We start from the raw sequence: 6,737 nt of genomic DNA on the forward strand, positions 1-6,737 counted from the left end.
CTGTGTTGATTAATAAGGAGAGCTCCCAGAACACAGAACAGCGAGATCAAGGAATACTGAGAAGGAAAACAGCAGATAAGATGCAGATTTAGATGAGAGGGTCTAGCAGCCATCTAACAGGCACTCCAGAAGAAGGGAATTCAAGGAATGGTAAAGGCAATAATTTAGAAAGAAAATCCTTGCAAATATCCCGAATTATAGAAAAACAAGTGTGACAGTTCGACTAATAGACCTCTCATCAGTGACACAGGTTCCAGAAGACAGTGGCCTGACAACTTCAAAATCCTGGGAAGGCGATTCTGTGCCCAGGGAGCTGAGCCGCGTGGCCTCCGAGGAGGTGCTGCTGGGGACTCCCGTCCCGCCTTCCCCGGACGCGCCGGCCGGCGAGCTGTCCCAGCCGCGCCCTTTCTTCCTCAGCTCTTTCTCCTCCCTCTCACTCAGTTCACCAGAGCCTGAGCGGACACGCCGGGGATGCCCAAACCCCGCTGCTCCCGTGGCAAATGCCTGTTCCCCACCCACCCCGGCCTCGCTGCCTCTCTCTGGCCTCTTGGCCAAGAAGCAGATGCGCATTTGGAGGGTTGGATTGGATGCTGCTGGCAAGACGACCATTCTGTATTACCTGAAGTTAGGGGAGACAGTCGCCACCATTGCTACCTTTGGTTTCTAGCATGCACACAGTAGAATATAAGAACATTTGTCAGAGAATATTAGAGGCTGGGAAGGGGAGCAGGGCTGGGCGGGGAACAGGGAGAGATTTGCTACAGGATATAAAATTATAGCTAGATAGGAAGTATAAGTTCCAGTGATACCACTGTAGGATGACTAAAGTTAACAATAATATATAGTTTCAAATACCTAGGAGGAGGCTATTGAACGTTCATGCCCAACACGAAGGCGTGATAGATGTTTGACATAATGGGTATGCTGATTACCCTGTGCACCATACGTTATATATATCAAAACATCACTCTGTACCCTACGAATATGTACAATTCCTATTAGTAAACTTAAAAAATTAAATTAAAAATTGATTATTTTTTAAAAGAAAGAAAATTTATTTCACAGTATGGGATTTTGGTGGTGAAGATAAAATTAGGCCTCTCTGGAGGCATTACTTCCAGAACACTCAGAGTCTTATTTCTGTGGTAGATAGCAATGATCATTCAAGACTTCAGGAAGGTGCAGAAAAGCTGCAGAAAATGCTTCAGGAAGATGAGTCGTGAGATGCAGTGCTGCTGCTTTTTTGCACACAGACAGGATTTGCTGAATGCTATGGCCATCAATGAAATGACAGGTAAATAAGGTCTTCGGTTTCTTTGTAACAGAACATAGTAAGTTCGAGCCACTTACTTGTGTTACACAAGGAAGTGGTCTGTATGAGGGACATGACTTGTTGTCAAATGAGCTTTCAAAATATTAAATGAAACTGGATATCTAAGGATGTGTTTGATAGAATTGGTCCAGGCTTGTCACGACAAAATTAGTTTGCCTCTTGGTTATTAAACAGTATCTGGAACTGGTTTGGGCAGAATATTATAGCAGTTAAACTTATTTTGTTGCCAATTATTGCTTACCAGGTATAATGTTGCTATTTAGCAATATGCTTGATTTTTCTTTGTTTATTCTTTAGAGACTCATTCTTGCTCTCTCACCCAGGCTGGAGTACAGTGGTGTGATCACAGCTCACTGTAATCTAGAACTCCTGGGTTCAAGGGATCCTCCTGCCTCCAGCCTCCTGAGACCACTGCACCCAGCTAATGCTTTTTATTTTTTTGTAGAGATGGGGGTCTTGTTATATTGCCCAGGCTGGTCTTGAACTCCTGGCTTCAAGCGATCTTCCCACCTTGGCCTCCCAAAGTGCTGGGATTATAGGTGTGCGTCACCATACCTGGCCAACAGTATGTTTTGTTTTAAAGAAATTCTCCTGGAGAAAAAAGTGTCATATTTTAATTTTACTTCCCTTAAGCCTAAATGCCTGGACATAGCTATTTGACACCTTTAAATAACTGTTTTGAATTTCTTTGAGCCCACAACAAATAATGTTTTAGAGTTATCCCCTTGCTACTTTACTAACACATTTATCATTTCTGGGGCAGTCTGCTGATTTAAAAAATGAAGCATTCCATATGTGTTCATTTCTCTTCCTTGACAAAAAGATTTTCTAATACTGCTTGTACCAACCAGGGAATGCTCCAAAACACCATTCAACTCTCTTGCACTGAGGAAGTTATTTTTCTCTGTATTATTGATTCCTGGCTTCCATCGGTCAAACTTACCTTGGTGTGGCTTGGCTTTGATAGTTAATTAGTTCTGTCCTGGTTGCAAAGAGTTCATATTGAGATAGTTTTAAATACTCACCACATTGCTTTGCTTTATGCTGTATCTTTTTATGTTGTATATTGCTTTTGGTATCAGCCTGACTCTGCCCAGTATATGATAGCTCTGCTGACATTTTATTATATATTGGTGAAAATACCTTCATTAAAGTTTTGGAAAACTCATCAAACTCAATGAATAAATTTTCTTCATAACCCGCTTGGAATTATCTCTAAAACATGATTTAAAAAATATAAAAGGAGCTTGGAGAATTAGCTATTTTTTTATTTCAGCATATTATGAGGGTACAAAAGTTTAGGTTATGTATATTGCACATGCCCCCCTGCCCCCCCACCCGAGTCAGAGCTTCAAGTGTGTCCATCCCCCAGATGGTGCGCATCGCACTCATTATGTGTGTATACACCCATCCCCCCACCATCTGCCCGACACCCAATTAGTGTTATTCCCAAATGTGCACTTAGGTGATGATCAGGGAAGCCAATCTGATGGTGAGTACATGTGGTGCTTATTTTTCCACTCTTGGGATACTTCACTTAGTAGAATGGGTTCCAACTCTATCCAGGAGAACATAAGAGATTCTATATCACCACCCACCCTGAATGCACCTGATCTCGTCTGATCTCGGAAGCTAAGCAAGGTTGGGCCTGGTTAGTACTTGGATGGGAGAATTAGCTATTAATAAATTTTATATTCAGCCAAATTTTCATTTGTAAGTGAAGATAAAATAAAGACATTTTCAGCTGTATAAAATGTAAAAGAGTTTATCATCCACATATTCTCAATAAAAGAATTATTGCAGGTTGTGCTTCAGCAAGAAGACATAAGATAAATACTTTCTTACAGAGAGAAGGCATGGGATAAAAAATGGTGAGCACAGTTATTAATAAACTGAGTAAATTTAATTGACTAATATATGTAAAGATCATTATTTTTTTGTGTTTAAATAATGAGTGAAGCTAACAAGAATAAAAAAGAAGATGGCTGGCTAGAGGTGCCTAACAGTTGTCCCTCCCACCCACCCTCAAAAAAGGACCCAAACAACAAGTACCACATTTCTACTAGAGTATCTGAAAGAGAGTGCTAGAGTACAACAGGGGAATGACAGAGACCCTGTAGAGCAGGGGTACCCAACCTATGATGAGTTGTGTGCTTATTTTTTCATTATATATTACAATGTAATGACAATAGAAATAAAGTGCACAATAAATGTAATGCACTTGAATCATCCTGAAACCACCCTCCACCTACTGCTGGTCCATGGAAACATTGTCTTCCATGAAAACAGTCCCTGGTGCCAATTAGGTTGGGGACCGCTGCTGTGGAGCACTGGGACTCAGATGGCTGCATAAAAAAGGGAATTAAAAACCCTGCCTTTGACACCCCATTTCCCCAGTTGGGATCAGATCAAAACCAGGAAGGACTCTCCCTGTGAGGAAAAGGTAAGCAGAAGGCAGACTGTAGCCCCATTAAATCTCTGAACACCTACAGTCTTTATTGTTGGAGAACTCTGCAGTCCTCACAGGCCCTGAGCCCAGTCTAGGGAGCTGCCTGGAGTTCACAAAGCTGCCTTACTCCAAAGAAGGAGCCCATGCTCAAATGGGATTCATCTCAGGAATGCAAGAGTAGTTCAACATATACAAATCAATAAACATGCTATATTACATTAATAGAATAGGGACAAAAATCATATTATTAATATTATCTAATACATTATATCCTTGAAGGGTGGATCCTTTCATCATTAAAACATGTGAAAGTAGAGGTTCAGTGGAAACCCACAATGAGAGCCACAAAAGTCAATACCCTGAGGGAAACCTTCCTCTCCAATCCACAAAGCTTCCTTGTTTTTCGCTTTTCCCCCTCTCTTTCTCTGTCTTCCCATCTCTTGGCTCCAGATGTGGGTGTAGTTACAGAAGTGCATGGTAGAGTATGAAAACCAAAGCAATACATTTATAGCTGAAGAACAAAAATGGGGAGCCCCAGGGAGCTAGAAAGTACTGGGGAAATGAGAGAGAGAAAGAGAGAGGAGAGAGAGAGAGAAAAAGAGAGGGAGAAGGAGAGGGAGAGAAAGAAAGAAAGAGACGTTCTGGGAGATGACCCCATAAACTTTTTATGAACTCCTGAGCTCACCTTGAGCTGAACACTCATAGATCTGATCATAACTAGCATGGCAACTACTTTGAGTACTCAACTAATAGTACCGCTTAGTTCATAGACTAACCACTTTGATGGTACCCAAGTGGAGCAGACCAGAACAGTAATACAAAGTCTTTGAAAATTGACATTGGAACCATAAACCACATAAGACATGTTGGAATTTGTGGCTTGAAACTAACAAGATCAATTACTTACTAAGGCAAAACTGTTAACATTCTCCATGAGAACCACAATCTCAACATAATATTAAAATTATTCAAGACACAATTCAAAGTTACTTCAGATACAAGGAACCAGAAACATCTCAACTCACATGGGGAAAGATAATCAACAGATTCCAATGACAAGATTTGGAATTAATGTGACAAGGAGTTTAAAGCAGCTTCTATACAAATACTCCAACAAGTAATTATGAGCACTTTTGAAACAAGGGGAAAATATGCCTCAGGAAAAATATAGAAGATATAGTGAGCCAAATGGAAATTTTAGAACTGAAAATTTTAACAACAACAAAAATACCTCACTGGATGGGCCCAATGACAGCATGGAGATGACAGAGGAAAAAGAACTTGAAAATAGATCAATAGAAAGTATCTAATCTGAACAACAAAGGAAAAAAATAGATTTTTAAAATAAAGCCAGAAGGATCTGTGGAATAATAATAAGAGATCTATTGTTTATGATGTCAGAAACACAGAAGAAGAAGAGAAAGAGTATAATGTTGAAAAAAAAAACATGAGGAAATAATGGGTGACAATTTCCTAAGTTTGGCAAATGACATAAACCTACAGATTCAAGAGGCTTTTTGATCCCCATACAGGGTAAACTCCCCCAAATCTATGCCCTGAACATACAATAATCAGACTTCGAAACTGTTGACCCAGAATACTATATCCAATAAAAATGTGCCTCAGGAATTAAGATAAACCCTGTGGAAAGCATTATGGAGGTATCTTAAACAGATTCAAGTAGACCTGCCATTTGATCCAGCAATCCCATTATTGGGCATATACCCAAAGGAAAAAAGGTCATTCTGTAACAAAGACACATGTACCCGAATGTTTATAGCAGCACAATTCACAATAGCAAAGATGTGGAAACAACCCAAATGCCCATCAATACATGATTGGATTAGTAAGCTGTGGTATATGTATACCATGGAATATTACTCAGCTATAAGAAATAATGAAGATACGACATCTCTATGGTTCTCCTGGAGAGAGTTGGAACCCATTATATTAAGTGAAGTATCCCAAGAATGGAAAAACAAGCATCACATGTACTCACCAGAAAATTGGTTTCCCTGATCATCACCTAAATACACATCTGGGAACGATACCAATCGGATATCAGACTGAGGTGGGGGATGGGGGAGGGGATGGGGGTATGCCTACACAATGAGTGCATCGCGCACCGTTTGGGGAATGGTAACGCTTGAAGGTGCTGATTCGGGAAGGAGGGGTGGGGAAGGGAGGGTTATATACCTACATGATGGGTGCAACGTGCACTATCTGGGGAACAGACACGCCTGGAGCTTTGACTTGGGGGGAAAGGCGGTACATGGGCAACGTATGTAACCTGCAATTCTGTATCCCCCATAACAATAAGATGAAATAAAAAAAAAATTCTCAGTTGAAGGAACATTAAGAGAGTTTATAGCTATTATAATAGACCTGCTATAGAAGAACTGTTAAAGGAAGTTTTCCAAACAGAAGGGAAATAATACTAGAAGGAAACTTGGAACCTCAAGAATGAAGGAAGAGCAATAGAAATAGTAAATATTTGGGTAAATATAATAGATTATCCTCTCTTTTTGAGCTCCTTAAAATATAAAGTTGAAAGAAAAATTATAACACTATTTGATGAAGTTTTCAATGTACACTTGATTCTCATTATTCACAGTAGTCATGTTCTATTAAGTCACTGTGAACACTAAATAAGTGACTACTGAATCACTGCTCTAAGACAGTATTATATATATAATATAATATATACACACACACACAACATTATATATGTGTGTATATATGCCTCATAGATTATAATCTTAAATTTTAAAAATAACTCATATTGGTAGATTTCATTTTCTTTATATTACAAAAGAGGAAAATGTTCAGGAATGTTAAGTGACTTGCCTGAGGCTGCTCCATGGACAGATTTCAGAGTCGGGGTTCAAATTCTTTTCAACTGGCTCTATGGTGGTAAAGCGTCCACATTCTACTTGAAATGGTAAAATTGATCTA

At 39.7% G+C, this 6,737-nt stretch overlaps 1 pseudogene; it reads left to right on the plus strand.

Annotated features, from left to right (window-relative positions):
• The first annotated feature begins 559 nt into the window (after positions 1–559).
• On the plus strand, positions 560–1,420 carry LOC138385876 (ADP-ribosylation factor 4 pseudogene; annotated as a pseudogene).
• The last annotated feature ends 5,317 nt before the right edge of the window (positions 1,421–6,737 follow it).

The sequence above is a fragment of the Eulemur rufifrons genome, chromosome 7 (assembly GCF_041146395.1).
Source record: "Eulemur rufifrons isolate Redbay chromosome 7, OSU_ERuf_1, whole genome shotgun sequence".
NCBI lineage: Eukaryota > Metazoa > Chordata > Mammalia > Primates > Lemuridae > Eulemur > Eulemur rufifrons.